Genomic DNA, 21,531 nt, shown 5'->3' with positions numbered 1-21,531 from the left:
ATTCTCCAGGTAGCAGTTCTGCATTGTACTTTATTGCTCTCTAATTAGTATTCTTTTATCGTGCTTTTTGAGAGTGACTAATGTGATTATACTTTAGCTGCATTAGTAAAAATTAAAAAAAAAGGAAGATGATAAGATTCAATTAAAAATTATGCTAATTTGATAGGATGGAAAATTGCTTATGTAGGGTACAAAAGTATTGCTAAGATATACTGGCTGTCCTTAGGAAAAGTTTCTTATAAGTATTTATTTTACAATAGTTCATTCCACAAAAAGGAACAGAAAAGGGAATTCTCTTGTAAAAGATAAAACCCCACTTAATTTATTACTGGGTTCAACAGAATCAGTTGTAACAATAAAGCCTGGATTAGCATTTTGGATATGTTTAGCTTGTCATGCCACTGATACTGGAGTTCTTTTTGGCAAGTTGGTTTGCCTTTAGGAATAGGTAATAACTGCAGTTTATATAACTGTCCACATTGATGTACCTTTCTTCCTGACAGCTCTGATGAATCCATGCTAAGCACTGTGTTAATTTGGCTAAACTACATTTCTTTCCTTAGACCTCTGAAGATTCAGCAGCTTTTCCTTTAAGCAGTTTCAGGCACTACGTACATTTACTGTAGCTGAAGAAATGAAAATGTTCTTGAATTGTTCTGCACAGTTTTAAGATTTCTTTTTTTCTATTTATAAGTGAATTCATGCACATTCATCAATAACCTGAGTCTATGACCTTGATCATTTTGCCTTGTGTAAAGTTATCCTCAGAAAAAATAGACAATATAGATATACAGGGGCCTCCAAGAAAGCTGGAGAGGGGCTATTCATAAAGGTTTGTGGGGATAGGACCAGAGGGAATGGGTATAAACTGGAGAGGGGCACATATAGACTGGACTTTAGCAAGAATTTCTTCACCATGAGAGTGGTGAGACACTGGCACAGGTTGCCCAGGGAAGTTGTGGCTGCCCCATCCCTGCAGGTGTTCAAGACCAGGTTGGATGGGGCTTTGGGCAGCCTGGTCTAGTTGGAGGTGTCCCTGTCCATGGCAAGGGAGTTGGAACTAGATGATCTTTAAGATCCCTTCCAACACAAACTATACTATGATACTATGATTCTACGATATTGAATAAAATTAAATTACTTACTCTATTATAATAAAAAGGAAGATATCATGAAAGATATCTATGTGACATTCTTCTTTAATTACTCAGTGTACTGTAATGTAAACTTTACATAAATTTATATAAATATACATTTGCAGAAACTTTGTTTCCATTGATTCAAGCCTGTGCCTGGTTGTCAGCATGCCTTAAATATTTAGTCTAGGACATATTGGGGACACAAGAAATAAAAATGTATGGCCTGACTAAAATCAAATTTCAGGTTTTCCTTCCAAAATCAAGCCATAACATTTTCTAGCATACTCTATTTCCTTCTTTTTCTGGTAGAGAAAAAACCAAAGAAATTCTCCAAAACAGAAAGATCAAGGCTGTCTCCTTCTCACCTGCCCAACAGTCTGAATTTCACGTGGGACAAAGAGACTGTAGTTCTTTCTCTCACTGGGAAAATTCAAATGAAGGCCTGCCACAGCAATATCCTACTCATCAGGCAAAAGCACTGAGTGAGGATGAACCAGCAATCTCTTCTGTATGCCTTTTTTCACTTTACATGGTATACTTAAGCGTTAACACTAAAATGGAAAAAAAAGAAAGAAATCTATACCCTTTTTTGAAACATACACATATGAACTAATCCTTGCAAACCACTTGGAAAGCGAACCTTGATCTAGTCTCTGCCAGCAAGTAGGAAGGTTATAGACTGGATCAAGTGATGTTTAAATTTATTCCAAAATATGTGGAAGACCAGAGGCCGTAACACTTCTCCTGTAGCAGTGAGATGCTGTTTTAAAGATCATCTATGAACCAAAACGAAAATGGATTTGAACTTAGATTTCCAGGAAATTGCTTTAACTTCTAGGCTACATTCCAAATTGTAGTTTATAAAACCTTACTCTTGACATGAAATTATTTGCAGAGTGCAAACAAATTTAGGCATAGTCTTCAGAGAGATAAAATACCTTTAATCAATTAATAGATTAATTAGTTAGAAAAAGCACAGTAGTAGTCCAGCTGGGCAGGATATACTACATGTAACTCAAGCCATCTGAGAGCTAGAGGTTTAAACTCTCTAGGTTAGTGGCAATTTATCCTATCCTACTTGAACACCTATTCTATAGCCCTGTGAATCATATCCTTGAGGTCCTTATCAAGTAGCAGAGAGGAGTTGCCACGATATCTCAAGGGGCTTATAGACTGACAGGAGACCTACAGGCTATCATTTCTTGTTGCTCATCCATGAGATTGTCATCAATAACTCAGCCAAGTATGACCTTGAGAATATCAAGAGTGACTATTGATGTCTGGAGATGAGGGGGAGGCACCTCCAGTTTTGCTGAATCGGTTTTCGTACTTTCTCTCTCTGTGTTAGTAGGAGGAATGGGTGTCCCCAACACGGTCATCTAATTATGGCAAATATTTTGTTTGAATTTCTGATTGATTACTAATGAGAGTCTGTTTCTGATAAACACATGATATTTGACTTGCAGATGTCTGCTCAGTTGGAGCTGTCAGTCATGGCCATCACCTCAAAATTGGATAGCTCTGCAAGATCTCATTACTGGTCACCATCCCTTGAGCTGATCAAAGACTGCGTAGATGTGGCACTTTGGGATGTGGTTCAATAGGCACGGTGGTGTTAAGTTGATCATAGAATAACTAGGTTGGAAAAGATCTTTGATATCATCAAGCCCAAATGTGCCTGTCCACTACTAAATCGTATCCCTAAGCACCTCATCTACGTGTTTTTTAAATACCTCCGGGGATACTCAACTACCTCTCTGGGCAGCCTGTTCCAGTACCTGATAATCCTTACGTGATAGTGGCACTTGATGATTTTAAAGGTTTTTTCAAACTTTAATGATTCTACACTGCAGTACCTTATAAAACCTTTTATATTATTTCCCTATACAGCTAATTTTGCATCTCTGTTTGAAAGAAGGGAGGCAATGGTCACTCTACTTTATCAGAGGAATCAAAATTTGTTTATATGTTCTTTTGTATCGAATTAAAAGTCAAAATGGGATAAGGTTTCTGTGTTTTATTCCTGTCAATATGGTTATCAAAAGGAAGGCATTAACTCATTATTTGTTTATTGCTGCTTTACAATTATGTTTTAATTGACTTGCTCACCAACTTGAACACTTAATATTACAGTATCATTAGTGCATTTATTATTCACCTAAATCATACAATTACAGCAATTAAATTGGATGCCTTTTAAACACTTGGTTCACTGATCTTTAATTAGATGTCTATGAACTGAATTACATGGAAAAGATACTAAATGTTACAATAGTAGTGAAGGGTTTTATTTGCCGTATTATACAGGACTGATTTAGATAAATGTCATATGTATTACAACATGCCACATTCTTAATACTATCTGATTAGCTAGTGATTCAGAGACTACCTATTAAATAACATAGTAGGAAGCTTTGTTCAGTTTTAAACCCAGTATAAGCTACATATAAAAGGAGCATAAATATAATTAAGCAATTCAAATCCAGAGCTTTATCTGCAATATAATAAATGTCTGGTGGGTTGTTTTAGTTTTTTGGGTTGGTTTTTTGTTTTTTTTTTTTCTTCCTGTCATCCATTTTCACAGAAGGGAAGATCCTGCTGTCACATTTACAGGCTATACGTACACCTTTGGTAACTGCGTGCAGCTTCCCAGTTGTTAGCTTCCATGTATACTATTCTCCTGTCTTAAGAATTTAAATTTCTAGTGTGGCAGGCAAGAATTTTTGCTTTAAACACATAGAAAGACGCACACGGTTTAGTAGGAACCTTTCTTTTTCCATGAATGAACCAACTCAGTGTATCCTCTCAGTCCATGGATCAAGTTCAAGGAACAGATAAAGCAGGAAATATAATCATGCCACTGTATAAATCCATAGTTTGTTTATATCTTAATTTCTGGGTACAGCTATAATCCCCTAATCTCTAAGAAACTAATAGAATTGCAAAACTTTGTGGGAAGAATGACCAAAAGTGTGAACCATTGTTTCCCCCTATAAGAAGAATGACTGAGTCAGTAAGGGTCTTGAGCTTTGAACTGAGTTGATTCAGAGGAGATATACTACAGGCCTATAAAATCATGAAAACATGTGAGCAGGTTGAATAAAAATTCATTACCCGTTTTCTCTTCTAATGTAAGAAGAATAGCAGGGAATATTTGTCAAAGTTAGTTGAAACAAGGTGCAGAATAAACTGGAGGAAATGTTTATTTATGAAAACAGAGTAGATACATGGAATCCCTTAGCAATTAATACGATGAAAGCAAAAGGCTAGAGAAGAAGTTGGAAGACTATGCAATGTAGAAGATTAATATTTTTAATAGGGAACTTTTAATTTTATTTTCTTCTAAAAAATGTCTGTTTTCACAGACAATCTAACAAACAAAAGCAAAGAAAAGCAAATATTATTGCTACGAGGCATTGTAATGTATTTTGGATGCCTTACCTCTTACTGTCCTCTTTGAAGCAATCTGTTTGGAAAACTCAGGAAGTCTGTGATGCCATGCTGATTTCTGTCTTGCTTGTTCGTTTGGCTACGAAGTCTGAAATAGTCGACTGTAAAAAGTCACAATAGGGACTCAGGACATCTGAACTGCATTTGCTGTAAACATTTCTCAGGGTCTTTCTCAGCAGAGTATTTTTTTGTTTCTCTGATGGAAGTTCAGCTGTTACAGAAAAATGTGTTAAAATATTAATAACCCTTCAGTAGAATCTTCAGTTAAAGGTGTTTTGCTGCGAATTCAGCTTTTCCAAAGATTCTCAAAAAATCTGAAGAGCTGTAGTCAGAAGTACGGACTAATTTCTGGAAAACTGAATAACATGTTATTCAAGAGAGCTATGGTCAACTAGAAACTGAACCACAGAGGTTTTTTTTTCCTGTACATATTTTCTTGAATAATTTACTTACTCTACTCTGTTTCTACCCCTCATAAAGAGTATAGACAATATTTCACTATTTCCCATGGATATGAGAGGACAAAAATCTATTAATGACTACAAAGCATTCAGGTATTACAATGATGAGGATCATGCCAGTGCTTAGTGGGATAATATAGTATTCTGACTGTATTCTTTTAATGAAGTCATTAACGATTCACAAAAGCCAATGATGAATTCTAATCAATGAATAGAACTAACAGTAGTTAATTTCAGAAAACCTTTGATATTCTCAAAATACAAAATGAAGGGTATCAAATCATTAACAAGGGAGTTAATTTTAAATGATGCAATAACAGAGGAAACTTGATAGATGAGATCATTATATGAAGTATAGTCATATAAAGATTCTCAAAATCTAGTTAATCTTCCTACTATTGAACGGTAAAAGGAAAAAACTACTTTATTATATTTCTTAATTGAGACATGCAGTAGTGCAACAAAAACTCAAAGATCTTGAGAATGATAGCTGTGAGTAGGAGCAGTTCTAAGAACTCCAGAGTACAAGCTGTAGCACAATTAATGACACATTTTTCCACCTCTATTTTCCTCAGCTCCATTTTTTGCCAAACTCCATTTATAACATCCATCTTCTATGATTTGGGAGGATATTCCCTACTGATGAATTTACTCTCTATTACATTGCTCCAGAAATGCCTTTACCAGGTAAAATTTTCAACACCATTTTCCATAATCTACATTCTTCCATAGTAACTATCTTTTCTTTTGAGTAGGGAAGGTCAAAACACTCCGCAGAATTCCATTTCCCTGTTTAGATTTTGTACTACAGTTATCCTATCAAGACTTACAGACTATGCCTACACTACCAATTAAAACAGGCCTATGACCCAATTCCTAGCCTCAAGGGAAAGCAGTGTCGTTTATTTGGTGTTTAAGTTGGTTATTCCCATCTATAGAAAGATTTTCTTGCAGATAAGGAAAGTGAAGATCTTTAAAAATCCTTTTCTAGAGGTTATGTATTCTCTACCTGAAAGTATTGTTGTTTATCTTTAAATAGTTCTTCATAGTAAAAATTAAAAGGACAGAATCTTTTATGAGCATGTTCATGACAATTAGAGTACCTACACAAAAGTAATTAAGCATATGCATGACCAGGTTTAAAAATCATATCTAAATTCAAGGCAACATTTATGCCTTAAGTGTTTTGGTACTCGATGGTGTACATTTAAAAGTAATATATTCATTAATATAAAATAAGTGAGTACAGTTGTAAATCATTAAGATTTTTATTCGTTTCCACTTTCATCCACTTTGGTGTTTCCAATATATGTTTTTATTTTTAATTTTTTTTTTATTTCAGGTTAATTTCAGATATGTGTCAAATTCTGCTCAGGTGGATCTCTACCACTTAGTCATGTGAAAAAGAGCTCTTAAACATACTAAAATAAACAAGCTTTGAATACTTTAAATTATATCTATCCTTAAACTTAGACATTTCTCTAGTTATAAGTTCTCTCAAAAAATGTCACATCAATCACTTCAGGCTCCGTAGATTTATCCAAGGAAATATTAAAAATATCAACAGGATTGAGGTGGTTATGAGCTCTTAGCAATCTCAACAGCACTCACACTTATGCTACTTTTTTAGGTACCCTGTTGGTGTTTGTACTGGGAGCTAATTTTCCCCTTCTGGACCATGTAGATGTTAGAACTGTCCTGCCGAAGTGTCTTTCTCTCTCTGTCCTATGTTCTCTACTAAGATTTTGATGATCTGATCTCGGTTTTAGTTACTTCGGTTACATATCTATGGTCAACTAGAAGGAATGGAAACCTGTGTTTACTTTGAATAGCTCTATAGCTGACTTTCAGTTGCTTACATTCACTCATTTGTTTTCTCTAGATCGTAGCTGCAGCCATAACTACGTATAGGTACATGCTTCTTTAAATAGTTCCCCAGTGCAGCAAAGTTTTATTTGAACCGAGATTGTTATTATGTCTCATCTTTCAGTTATCAGTGTAAGGGGTGCTAAGGATAAACTGCTAACAACTCAAGTGTGCTCCTATCTGAGAGCAAAGTAAATATACAGTGTAGTAGTTCAACATCTATAAAAGCATGTGTGGGTTTATTTCCAGTACACAGTATTTTGGCAGTGATCCTGTCAACATTTTGATCTGCTTTGCATTATATCCAGGACCAACAGCTGTGTTTATTCATTTGCTTTCTGCTGTTCAGGGGTCACAGTGGCAGGACAATATTTTCATGTTTAAATACTGATGCAGAATTAAGTTACATAGTGAAGGTACCAAATCTTCTCTTCCTTCAGAGAAAGGCAAACTTTTGGGAAACTCTGGAGATTAAGTATATTTTTGAGGATATCCTTGAAAGGATTGCCACGGAAAAGTGTAACCCGAAGTGAGGTAACAAGCAGAATCATGGAATCTTAGAATCATCGAATTACTAGGTTGGAAAAGACCTTTGAGATCATCAGGTCCAACTGTACCAGTCCGTTCCTAAATCATATCCCCAAGCAATTCACATACCTGTCTTATAAATATCTCCAGGGATGGTGACTCAACTGCCTCCTTGGGCAGCCAGTTCCAGTGCCTGTTAACCCTTTCAGTGAAACAATTTTTCCTAATGCCTAATCTGAACCTCCCCTGGCACAACTTGAAGCTATTTCCTCTCGTCCTATTACCTGTCACTTAGGAGAAGAGAGCAACACCCACCTCACTACACTCTCCCTTCTGGCAGTTGTAGACATTGATAAGGTCTCCCCTCAACCTCCTTTTCTCTAGGCTAAATAACCCCAGTTCCCTCAGTCACTCCTCATAAGATTTGTGCTCCACACCCTTCATCATCTTTATTGCACTTCTGTGGATACTCTTAAGGACCTCAATGTTTTTCTTGTACTGAGAGGCCCAAAACTGAACCAAGTATTTGAGGCACAGCCTCACAAAAGTCAAGAACAGGGGCAGAATCACTTCTCTGGTCCTGTTGGCCATACTGTTTCTGATACAGGCCAAGATGTCATTGGCCTTCTTGGCCACCTGGGCACACTGCTGACTCATATTGAGCCACCTGTCAACCAACACCTCCAGGTCCTTCTCTGCCAGGCAGCTTTCCAGCCACTCTACCCTAAGCCTGTAGCGCTGCACGGGGCTGTGCAGAACTCAGCACTTGGCCTTGTTAATCCTCATACCACTGGCATCAACCCATCAATCCAGCCTATTCCAATTCCTTTGTAGAGCGTCCCTACCCTCAAGCAGATCAACACTTCTCCCAGCTTCATGTTGTCCGTGAGCTTACTGAGGGTACATTCAATCCTCTCGTCCAGGTCATTGATAAAGATATTGAACAGAACTGGACCAAACACTAAACCCTGGGGAGTACATGAAAGCTGGGGAGGGACTTTTTACAAGGACATGTAGTGATAGGATGAAGGGCAATGGCTTAAAATTAGAGGGGGGAAGATTTAGGTGAGACATCAGGAAGATATTCTTCACGATGAGGGTAGTGATACACTGACGCAGGTTGCCCAGGGAAGCTGTGGGTTCCCCCTCCCTGGAAGTGTTCAAGGCCAGGTTGGATGTGGCCTTGAGCAGCCTGATCTAGCAGGAGTTTTCCCTGCCCATGTCAGAGGGATTGGAACCAGATGATCTTTAAGGTCCCTTACAACCCAAACCATTCTATGATTCTATGATTAAGTACTTCAGCCTTTTTCTCATCTTTTGTCATTATTGGTCCCTTTGCAATCAGTAAAGGATGGAGATTATCCTTGGCCCTCCTCTTGTTGTTGATATATTTGTAGAAATATTTTATGTTATCTTTCACGGAATTGGCCAATTTACACCCTAGTTGGGCTTTAGCCCTTCTGATTTTTTTTTTTTTCTGATCTCTGCATGATCTCACTTCATCCTTGTAGTCTTCTTGAGATGTCTGTCTTCCAAAGCTCGTATACGTTCCTCTTTTTTCTGAGATCCACCCAAAACTCTCTCCTCAGCCAAGCTGACTTCCTTCTCTGCCAGCTCACTTTTCGGCACATGAGGATGTCCTGCTCCTGCAACAGCAGGATTTCCTTCTTAAAGAGCATCCAGTCCTCTTGGGGTCCTTTACCCCTTAGGACTGCCTCACAAGGAACTTTATCAACCAGACTTCTAAACAGTCCAAAGCCTTCCCTCCGGAAGTCTAAAGTGTCTGTTCTGCTGACCCCACTCCTTATTTCTCCAAGAACTGAGAATTCTATCACCTCGTGATTGCTGTGCCCTCAGCATCCTCCAACCGTCACATCTCCCAATCTTCTTTGTTGGGTTTTCATTACTGCCTACTTGGAAAAACAATTGTAGATAATACCTGCCTACTGCGGTACATGGGAAGTACTTTAGTACTTATAGTACCTTAATTTTTGCATTTTTATGTTCAGTGGATAAAAATTCACGTCCTTTGAGTGACCCCTTTTCCTCTCTACCCTTCCTCCAAGTGATAAAAACAGCAAGCACTCTGCAGGACTTGCAGAATTACTGTGTGAGCTGTCTGCTCTTAGCAAGTTACTCTTCTTTTGTTGACTTTCTCACCTCCTTCATTTTACAGCTTCCATTCTCACGCTGTCAGAATAAGGCAAGGCTGACTTCTTTCCTCAGCCAGGAAAAGTGACTATCCCCTTCTAGGGTTGCACAGATGTATGACTGCACTGGTGGATGACATCAATGCATAGTTTGAAGATTCCCCTTCACTTACTTGAACTACTATTTTCTCTACTTCCTGAACCCTCACAATGATGAAATGGCTTTCAGTGTAACAATGACCTGAAAAGAGGCAAAGTGGAAACCTGCCACTTCCAAAATTCTTTCTGTAATGAATGCCTGAAGTCCTGTCCTCCAACAGATCACAATACAGAACACCTCTCAACCATAATTCCAGGATGTCATTGCCTAAAACCACTGCAAGATAAGACTAATGCATGTAGACTCCATCCATGCATGGATGTAAAATGTAAAATGACTAATTGAAGGGTCCCCCAGTGCTGGGCAGGAGATGGGAGACTGGTATCTCTAGGTTGGCTCGTAAACCTTGCCCGCTAACTCCAACCCATTATGGTATTCAGTGGTATGTAAAACGGACAAAAGACAAAAACAGCTTTGATAATTTCTTGCTCATACAGCACATCTCTAACAGCTCTCTAAGGACACTTGAGGTAATGATCAGTCAACATCTTTGATTCATCCTAAGAGACAGAAACAAAAATCAAAAGGATGTCTGGCAAACTCTCCACTTTTTGAAATATGAGAATGGAGAGGATGAGACCTTTCCAGAGGCTGAGAAAGAGAATCACATTAGAGTTTAGGTCCACCCTGAGAACTGATAGAGGGGGCTTTTGTCATAACCACCAGCCTGGCCAAGGAATGGCCATGAAGCATCTTGGAGTGGTGCAGGTGGCATTTGAAAAATACAATATTTGAAAAATACAATTTGTAGAATTTTTCAATATCATGAATAGTAATGAATAAGAGTACCTTTTCCCCAGTCCAGTTCCCCTTTCCCACTGCAGCTTGAGTACCAATCTCAGAGGTACTTTCTATTCGACCCACTAACTGTGGGAGCATGATTTCTTTCCCACAAGGCATTAGATACAACCGCTTCTGCACTTTCATCTCTGAATTTTACTTGCCAATGTAATCCAATGGTTTTCAATGCATCAAAAGAAGTGTGAGCAGCAGGCTGAGGAAGGCAATTCTGCCTCCCTACTTTGGTCTCAAGAGACCTCATCTGGAGTACTGATGAGTTCCTTGAGTTCTCAGCACACACAGGAAGGACATGGATCTATTAGTGACTCCGGAGGAGGGCTACAAAGATGGTCAAAATTCTGGAGCACATCCCATATGAGAACAAGTTGAGACAGTTGGGCTTGTTTAGCTTAGAGAAGAGAAGGCTCCAGGGAGACCCTATAAAAGACTTCCATTGCTTAAAGGAAGCCTACAGGAAAGCCAGGGAGGGGTTCTTTGTCAGGAAGTGCAGTGACGGGACAAAGGGCGATGGTGTCAATCTGAAAAAGAGTAGATTAAGATTAGATATTAGGAAGAAATGTGTTACTATGAGGGTGGTGAGGCACTGGAACAGCTGCCCAGAAAAGCTGTGGAGCCTCAACCCTGGAAGTGTTCAAGACCAGGTTTGATGATATTATGTGCAATCCAATCTAGTGGAAGTTGTCCCTGCCCATGGCAGGGGGCTGGGACTAGATGAACTTTAATGTCTCTTCCAACCCAAACCATTCTATGATTCTATGATTTCTGCCAAGGCATTCTAGTCCTCATGACTACTCGAAAATGGCTGGGCAAAACCAAGAAAACAGGCAGAAGAACAAATATAAATTAACAGCACAGCTACAAATTGGTGCTAAACAAGAGTTAAAAAGAATTCTAGATTGACCCCAGGCCTCAGAAAGCACATACTTTCAGAGCCTTTGTGATATATCTCATACAGCATGACAAAAAAAAATCTCTCACAATGACAACCACACAAACCGGAGGACAAAACCCACTGCGTCACCACCCACCTAGCAGACAATTCATGTGATAAAAGTTGCCATAGCCTTTGAACACAATCAGTGAAAAATAATACCCCTCTTTGTTGCCCTGATAGACAAACCTTTAGAGTAAAAACTAGGACTACGTTCCGAAAACTCTTTCTTTGGTTTATTTTGCTGGCATATTTTTTCATAGCAGTTATCATTAGCAGGCTGAGCCTATCTATAAGCACAAGATATAAATGGACGTAATCCCACTTTCTAAAGCAGCAATTTTTGAGAGTTTTTGTTAACAAAGATTTCAGAGTGTGTGTGATTTTTTATTGCTCTAAAATAAGGATTACTCAAGCAGCATTTGGCTGGCTGATCATAATACAAATACAGCTTTCTATCTATTTTTATTTAGTAAGCTGACCAATAAGGCTTTTTTCACTCAATGTGTAGGGGATATCTGAAGGAAGAGAGAGCATCATCTTTGCATTAAGAAAGATCTAATGGACAGTTTAAAGGAAAGTACTGTGTCTGACCGTCTGTGTGACCTTCAAGCTCTCATTTTACCTCTAACTCTCCTTTCCCCCTCCCACATTTTGTTTCATCTCCCAGTCTATAGACCTCCCCTTGATGAACTTATGGTGTGATTAAATAATGCCTAGTAAAACAAAATTCCTGTATTGTGGAAGTCCCAGTATATTATTTTAATAAAAACAATGAATAACAAAAGCATTTCTTAACAATGGAAATTCTACTGCCACTTTCCTTATTTCCCATGATAAAGGCTATACGTTTGTAAGTACCACTGGGATCTTTGACCTAAAACCTAAAAAATTATATCTAAGCTCCTACATGACATATGTTTTTGAAAAATTCTATTAATTCCATTAATTCACCTTCATTGCCAAATATTGAAAAAGTCTATCAGCCTACCGGGATTGCATTCATTCTTCATTCTCCACACTGTAGCAAAAAAGAATTTGTGTACTTAAACACTCAAGCCTAATTTGTTAGGAGAGTTTTAAAGGTCCTTTTGAAAATATGACCTTTAATGTTTCTGCACTTTGGAAAAAAAGTGTCAAGTTTTTTATGATTCATTTTTTTAGTTAACATAAACTGCAATACATTTGACAAAGAAAGACAGATTTTGACTGAACAAAAAAAAAAATTACATTTCCAAGTAAAACAAATGAAGTTTTGCCTAAATTACGGGGCTGTCAAGCTTTAATGAAAAAGCAACTCATCTACTGGGTAAATGAGACAATGTGTTTCGTGGTAATACTGCAGTAAGATGTAAATAACATATGTCAGAGATGCAGATGGTTGGTTGATTTTAACCTGGCTCTACCAAAATTACCTTTCTAACTTCCATTTTACACAGTGGAGTTAAATAGTTGCCCGTTAGTTTGCAGATGTTATAGTATCACCAAAGGTACAATATTGATTGATGTAGGTATATAGAGCTAGGGGTAAATATTGCCTTTATTTTGTCTCCTCAGGTGACTGGAAACTTTTGAATGCAACTACAAGAATAACCCCACAAAGGGCAATTGGCGAGCCGTGCACCTAACACAGAAAGGCTCCCTAAGTCTGAAGCAATCTGTGGAAGTCTAATGCCAAGAAGCATAAAGCTACATCTCCCATATATTTTTATTAAAGCAGATACCTACACCAGAAGAGACACAGTATAAAGATAAATTTAAAAAAAAAAAAAAAAATGAAAATTTTCAGATCTTTACGGTCCCTTTCAACACGAACCATTCTATGATTCTGTGATCCTATGGCGTAGAAGTTAGATGGCAGGATTTAAACTCTCACTTTTATCTGTTTGAGCAATGCAACCTAGAACTCCTGGCAGTGCTTATCCCTCCCATGAATGTTTCTGTGGAGGACAATAGTATAAACGCAAGGAGACTGAACAGTACCTGATCTGCATCTGTCCATGTGACCACCTACTAAGTGTTTGTTTAGTCCATAATGTTTTGATTTTATATTTGCCACACATTTATGGCTGACCCTAAGGGCCTAAAAATATAATACAGGCACAAACCTTGGTTTGTGGCTGATTCATACCATGAAGGTAATAAAATCAATAACACAGAAATCTTTTAGATATACTGATGAGCGGAGAAAAAAAAATTACCATAGAGTGCAACTTGTCAAACCAAGGTGAATTGACCATAACTTCATTTTTTTACTATTTGTTCTAGTCAAGTGTGAGTTTTCTCCAGGACAAAAAACTGGTTTTTTGAGTAGTTGTTCAAAGCTGTTATGTGGATGCTACTGTTTGAGTCCTTCCCAAGGGTTGCTCTTCATGTGGTGATTATTCTACTCTTACTATAGCTTAAACAGTTTTTAAGGCTTTAAAACTGAAAAATATATCAGGATTATCCCATGTCTTAGTGCATCCATATATATATTCTGATCACAGTATAAATCTAGAAACAAAGTAAGCAATTTTTTTCTTAACTTTAGTCCTTCTCGATTTTTTTTGCAAAGTGGAGAGTAGAAGGAACATTAGGGTTTTTTTCTTCTTTGTTACCATGTAACTTTCTTAAAAGTACTGTTTCATGGCTGCAGAGATTTGGGGTAATGAGAAAATTATTGTATACAGGTCACTCACCAAAATTCTTTCATCTTGTCTCCACCATTTGTCTCCCTGTCAAGCTCTTTGACTTTAAGGAGGTACCACAATCTTACAAACTGCTTCATTAATGATAAGAACATTATCAATAATGATTATATATAATTATAATATATTCTATATAATGATATAATAATGATATAATAATAATACTATTTAGTCATTTTGCTATTTTCCTACCAAAGTCTCATCAAAATATGTGAGTGCAATGAGCCAGATGTATTTAGTTCAAAGAGTCTTAGATACCAGAATCTTTTGGTGGATTCAATGCAAGATGTCAAGGAACCTGTTGTGGAGGTCATGGCAAAGATAACTTGGTCACAAAATACCAAAACCTAAAAGCTGGGACCTATTTGTAGATCTGACAAATAACAGATAGGTTTGCCTTTCAGTTGTTTTTTAATTTTGAGAATCCTGTCAGGCACAGGGTCAGGATACCTGAGTGAAACCTAAATTACAAAAGAAAGAAAAGAAAAAAAAAATCTCTACTGAACTAGAAGTTTTATCTTCACTACGTCTAGCATGCCATTAAAATTCATTGCGCCTACATGAAAACTCTCGAGTTCTCACTGAAAACAACCAATTTTTGAAGACAAAGTATGAGTTCAAAACCAATCTGTTACAGTGAATTTCTCCAGACTTCTCTAGATTTGACCTTTGTGTCAGCTTAACTCATTCTAGCACTATTGGTCCTGTCAATTCTCTGTCAATAATCAAACACTGTATTTCTTTAAAGATCAATGTCAGCAAGAGGCCATCAGGAGTCACAGGAATGCAGGGAACCATATTTCTTTGTCTTTCTTTAATAAGAAAAGCTCGGAAACATACCCCGAACACACCTCATTAACCCAGACAAGAAAGAAACCAGAAGAAAGAAATGACATAATGCTGTAATCTACCTGAGAAAAAATACTCTTAATTTCTAATGCAGTTTTCGTGGCATTGTAATAATTGGGATGGGGAGGAGGGAAGATAACTATTGATTTTTAAATGTCCAGGAATACTGCAGCTGGGAAAAAAGGAGAAGAAGGGAGTTACAGCCTCTTAATAAATTCGTTGGGAGATTGGCACAAGGCAAATGGGCACGGATTAACCCTCAGTATTCAAGTTGAAGACTAGAAGTTATTTTCTGCTAACAAAAGAAGTGAAGCTATGGAAATTTTTTGTTAGAGGAGCTAAAAATCCACATGTTTTTAGGGTAGAGTAGAATTAGCTTGTAAATGAAATTTTGCATCATGACTGCCTGGGATAACAACGAGTTAGCTCACACACAGTCCTTTTCAATCTTCTGCCTGTGACCTCATGCTGACTCCTGCTGTTCCATGATTATGTTGTCTTTTTCGCCTATGTGGGACTCATCATGAAAGGTTAGGTTTTTTATTAAAATTGGAGACTAGAATTTGTACACAGAGAGTAGAAATTGTTGTATGTTTCTCTATCCATCCACAAATGTTTGTGTGTGGACAGACTAGAGTATCGTACTGCATTTTCCACAGCATTTGTCTTACCGAATGTTCCTTTTTAAACTGTGTATATATTTATAGTATATTTCCTCTAGAAGTGTTTAGATGACCCAGTGGCAAAAAAAAATAATAAAAACATTATTTTAAGTGTTACAGCAAATGGTATCACGTTAATAGAAATGTATAAATGATATAGGAGAAAAAAAAAAAAAAGAAAAATCTTCCTTATGTCCTCCACTTCAAGGCAATGTAAACAATGTGAGATACATTTCTGCTGGAGGACAATATAGGGACATTGTTTTAGGAGGCACAGACTTCTTCACAAAATTAATATTTAGTATACTTAGACATTTTTATCAGTTATCTGTAAAGGACAGGAAGTTTTCTTCTTACTCTACTAGCAGAGATGTTGAGTTTTATTTTTCCAGCACTGAACTGTGAGCATTAGGTCCACCAACTTTGGACAAGCATGTGGATTGAGTTTGTCTCTATATGTAAAAGATTAATGCAGGTGTGGACAACATTTAACCAGATTTGGATGCTCCTAAAATACTCTAGTTGAGAATTATACACAGAAATAGGCAGATATTAGGAACACTGATCCAAACTAAACTTAAACATCTAGGATAAGAACTTCAGTGCTAAAGACACTCTCTGTATTCAGTGTGGGTAAACATTACAAACAATAGCAGAGCGTGGAAGTTGCTATGCATGTCATGCTCATTTAGGACAGGTTATATGGACCCTCATGCAGTTGTGCAAAAACCGTCTACTTCACACTAGCATTGTAGTCCTTGCTCTACGATTATGAACGTGGTTAAAAATGAGCAGTATGAATGGTAATTGCTGAAAAGAGTTTGGGAGGGGCATTTCATTTTCTGTAGTGTTTTTTCTCTCCCATTTTGCCCACACAAGGTGAGGCCTTCCCTCCTGGAGAGAAATACAGCGCATCTTCATTTAATGCAACTACATTTCCAAATATGTGAAAAAGAAATAGGGGGTGGTGGAAGTGTGTTGCTGTCCAGTATTTTCTCCTGAAAAGGAACTGATGAATTGTTATTCTGTCCAAACCAAAATCACTGTGTTTAAGCAAATTCTGCCACTTTACACTCCTGTTCCCTGAAGGAACATCACTTCTCCCAACAGCCCCCATAAAATCTCTTTTATCCCAACATGCCGAGGTCCCGGACTCCCTGACCCTGAGCTTCCCACACTCTCCAAATCCTACCCAGAGCCCTCAAATCTCCAGGCCAATCCTCAGTAACGTAACCCCTCCACCCCTCACCAGCATAATACCCCTCCATGTCTCTGCTCCTACCCCCTGACCTGAATCCCTTCCAAACCTCCAAGCTCTGCTCACCCCAGATCCAGCTTTGCTCTCATCTGCAGCTCTGTGGACTCCAGCCAAGCGCAGCAGCTGCCAGCACTTCAGATCTAGAGCTACACGCACATCTTCTCCTCCCTTCACCCACCTCCTGCCCATGTCACCTCTGCCTTACTATTGCCTGTTGCAGCCTGCCAAGCCTGCCCAGTGCAGAGCTTCTGCTGGAAAATCCCAAACCCCAGACACAGGGTGCACTTATCCAAAAATCTGCTTAGATGGTGCTCCAAGGACAGAAAAGGAAAACATATCAGGCAAACCCAGGCATCCGATAGCTCTGCCCCTGCGGGAAGGCAGCTCTGTTTAGTAGCTACTAAGGATTCGTGTTTTAATAATAGAACACAGCTCTAAGATTTAATTAGCACTTCTATCTACATACATCAGATAGCAATAGCTTTCAGTCAGCACTTGTCAGTGTTGTCAGGACTATATAGACCAGGCACTAGGGTGATTCTCTACTCCCATTTGCAGTGATGTAATTCCCACACAACTTTCACTGTTGATTTTCTTTTTCGCTCTCCCACTGAGAAAAAGAAATAAATATCTTGGCCAATTGTTTATCTATTCAAAACATACCGTCTGTCAGTTTGTTATCCCTTCCTGCTTTAGGTGACAACTTTCAGCTTTCCACTCTAGTCTGAATGATGAGTAAGCTGTAGTACTGGTGCTAATCAACTGCAGCTCATGAATTAATATTTTATGACTGGCTGTGTCAAACTCTGTTCTGCCGTGCAGCAATATATGGCACCAAATTGGGGGTTTTGATTTGTTCAGAAGCAGGAGTTATATTCATTATCAGAACATGTAATTAAATGAATTATACATAATCTGTGACATCCTAAATGAGTTTAAATCATCAGTAACCAGTGGATGTCGTTTATGTGATGTTTATATGGGCTACACCATTGATAGGAAAACACTGGGCAAACAATAAATCTGGCATTATGTTAGGTAGCTTTGTTATGAATGCAGATAAAATAGTCAGGAAAGTTTTTCTCAAGGTGCATTTCTAAACTCTATCTCCACTGCTGGGCCTATGGGGTACAAAAAAATTCTCCCAATTCAATAGCCACTGCATGCACCTCTGAATATTCTGCCAAATGTGGAGAACTCAGTATGTGAAGGACAAGACAAAATGTGTGAAAAGACTTCTGTATGGCTCATTCAAGTCTGATTTTTATGTCTGTGGGTCACTGTTTGAGAAAGAAAGCCAGTCTTCTCTTTGGAGAAATGTAGCTGAGCATGCAAGAGTCCTGTCTTTAAAGGTGACATGTTGACCTCCATGCCTTTATTTTTTTTTTTTATTTTACACAAAGAACTGAAAAACATGTTCAACTTTCATTACTCTCTGGATCCAAGATTCTGATTCAAATCCTGCCACTTAATTCCATTTTTCTTACTTGGCTTGTACAAAGCCCTGGAAGTCAGCTGGGAATTCCTATTACAAACACATCTTCAGAAAAAAAATCTTTTGAAATGTTTTAGAAAACCACCCTTTTTGTTTCCTACCAAACTGTCGTTCTGATCAGAACAATGCTTCCTTTTTTTTTCTGTTTTCATGTAATTCTCAGACTTGTAAATAGACAGGATCATTATGTGTGCTTCACTTGCAAGACATTGTTCCTTTTAGAGCACATGCATGAAAGGGGAGTTTTTCCTCCCATTTTAATTTAATCAAATGCCAAGATTTGTTAGAAGGTTTGAGCTAATACAGTGAGAAGATATTTGATCAAGGATATGCTAGGACAGCTGCAGGTAGCAAGGTTACAGCTCTTCCCTCAGTGGCAAACAGAAATGCAGGAAATCGGGTAAAAAGCACCCTCTTGTTTTTCACAAACCAGGTTTATCAAAACAAGTCAGGAAGGAGAATACAGATAGGAGTTTGAAGACAGAGAGATCTTAGAGCATTCAAATCTCCAGAAGTGAATGGACTTGCATGGCTTGCAATCACAGAGACAAAGGAGAAAGTTGTGATACCCACCTAATAGCATTAAGGCAAAAACATGCTACCTAGATTCCTTAATCATTATCTCATGGATATTTCAAGACATTCCCCTTTCAGAAGTAATTTATCTGAGATTTCTAGAGTAATCCCAAACTACACTGATGCATTCTTATCCATTTACATAACCTCTACATGCTGTGCAAGATCTCACATCTTCTTAAGAAGTTGCCATTATTCTTCTCAGTTGCACTGGCTGCCTCCATGCAAGATTTCAACCATGATGAATGTATTATGGTCCTCTTTCAGTGAAAGTTGAATTATCTTGCATTTGCCAAGACCAAGAGGAGTGTCATAAGAATTAGCACAGTTTTAAATTATTCAGTTACTTTTTAAGTTATAGTAATTTCATCATGTCTGCACCTCATAATACTGTTTTTACTTAGGGATGATCAAAGATCTAGGCAACAACTCACTGGCTTTTTAATATGAATATCTATCAGATTGATACACAGTCAGCCTGAAGAAAGAAGATTTATATTAAGAAGAATAGTAAATAATACTGTGAGGATGTAAAATTCTACTCATCCACACTTTTGCTCTGTAGAGTGTATCTTTCTTGAATTTTGGTGAAGATCTTTAAGAACCATAGATGGCTCCTTAAGTTTGTGAAAAAAAATGCATTCATGGATGGGAAAGTATATTTGCTGCCTCAGGCAGAAAATGGTTAGTGCTAATACTGGTTAATGTGGTTGCCTAATTGCTCTTAAGATGTCAATGGAGAGTTAGGATCTTAACAGAGAAGTTAGAGAAAGTCTAACTAGTTTAATAACAGGTTGAATCTGTCAAAAATATGCAAGATCAGACTAAATATTTTAACAGTCTCTTCAGATTTTTACATGTAGGAAATGTCAAATTCAGGGTTACAGAAACTGCCAAAATTTCCAAAAAATTCAAACACAAGTATCTGCTTCCAAATCTTCTCAGCCTCTGTACTGGAACAGGTGAGATGAGTTTAGGTCCCGCAACTCTTTAAACCAGTTGACTGCAAACCTCTGTGCAAAGGTAATTAAAAAAAAAAACTGCTAAAATTTTAACAGAGAGAAACATTTTTAAATAAATCAGAATTACAGAAGGCTGGAGAACTGCTTGTAAACTTCATATATTTGTTTTGAAAAGCCATCTGCAATCAACATAACTTCTACTGACATATTTTGTCCTGGTAATGTAGAATTACAGCATTTGTTGTCAGGGCTGTCAAGCAGTGTGCCAACACTCAACTCGGCCATAACAGCTCTACCAATACAGCTTTTGACCATACCATTGAAAGAATTAAAATCATAGAAAGCTGAGATAAATAGCATCAATAAAATCTATTTTCACTCTTAGAAGGAAAAGTTGAAATATTATATTGCAAAATTTTTGTGGCTATTTTTCTCATTTGTGGGATTTATTTGCTCAGCTAACAGCAGAAATGTGATATCTATATATATCTATACATAAATATCTATATATATATACATACACACACTTTGGCTTGTTTTTGGCAGGACAGAGTATCCACCCTGAGCTCCATAAACTCTTTTGGGCTTTTATATGTATAATATTCAGATCTATTCTTCTTGTGGAGGTAGTCACACAGCCTAACTTTCGGCGTCCACCTTTTCATAGCTAAGTTTAGAAGCCAGGCTTTCTTTCTAATGAAGAAGCTCTTACAGAGGGCAGTTCCGACCATGTCCAGACTAATGTACATGTTCTGAACTCCTAGATCTCTTGCAGCATATTTTCCTACCAGACTTGACCTGCCTTCATGAATTGTCTTTTGATAGAAACCAAGGCATCAAAGAGGAGAATAGAAACAGAAAACACATTTCTTGTATTGCCGTTATGGTAGGTGCACATCCAACATGTATGAAATATTACGAAACACTGTTGGTTTTGGTTATGAAGAAGTAGCTTCACTGGATAATGCATAGACTTGTCTAAAATGTACTTTGGAAGAAACTAGTATCTGTCTCCTGCTTTTTTCTTTTTTTTTCCCCGAATTAAAGAATGTGAATGTTATCTAAAAGCTCACACTAGGTCTATGTCTTAATATTTAGTTGTTGGGTTTTATTTCCTATGGAACTTAGAGGAAACATTCATTAGCACTGGAAGAAATATTAATTATTTTTATACCTTTCACACTTAAATTAAACATTCATATGTATGCACAGAACTCTCAAAATTTACTTCATATCCTATAGGTACTTGTTCAAAGTATATAGAAAATTTACCAGATGGAATTTATGTACCTGCTACATCTATTAGTGTCTTACAGCCACTTTGAACAGGTGCTGTATTCAGCAGCTGTGCTATGTAAATTAGTTTACAAGCATTTTAATTTCATTCATCACTGACATATCTGCTAATCCATGTTCTTTCATATAACCTACCATTATGTACCATAATTTACCTCAATGCTGCTCTTAACATAGATTTTACCCCTGCTACGTATTGGTATTACATTCAGAATGTACTCTATCAGCCATCTAGATTCATTGCGGTGGTACACATG

Source organism: Cuculus canorus, chromosome 1 (assembly GCF_017976375.1).
Source record: "Cuculus canorus isolate bCucCan1 chromosome 1, bCucCan1.pri, whole genome shotgun sequence".
Taxonomy (NCBI): Eukaryota; Metazoa; Chordata; class Aves; order Cuculiformes; family Cuculidae; genus Cuculus; species Cuculus canorus.
Note: the sequence above shows the minus strand (reverse complement) of the source record.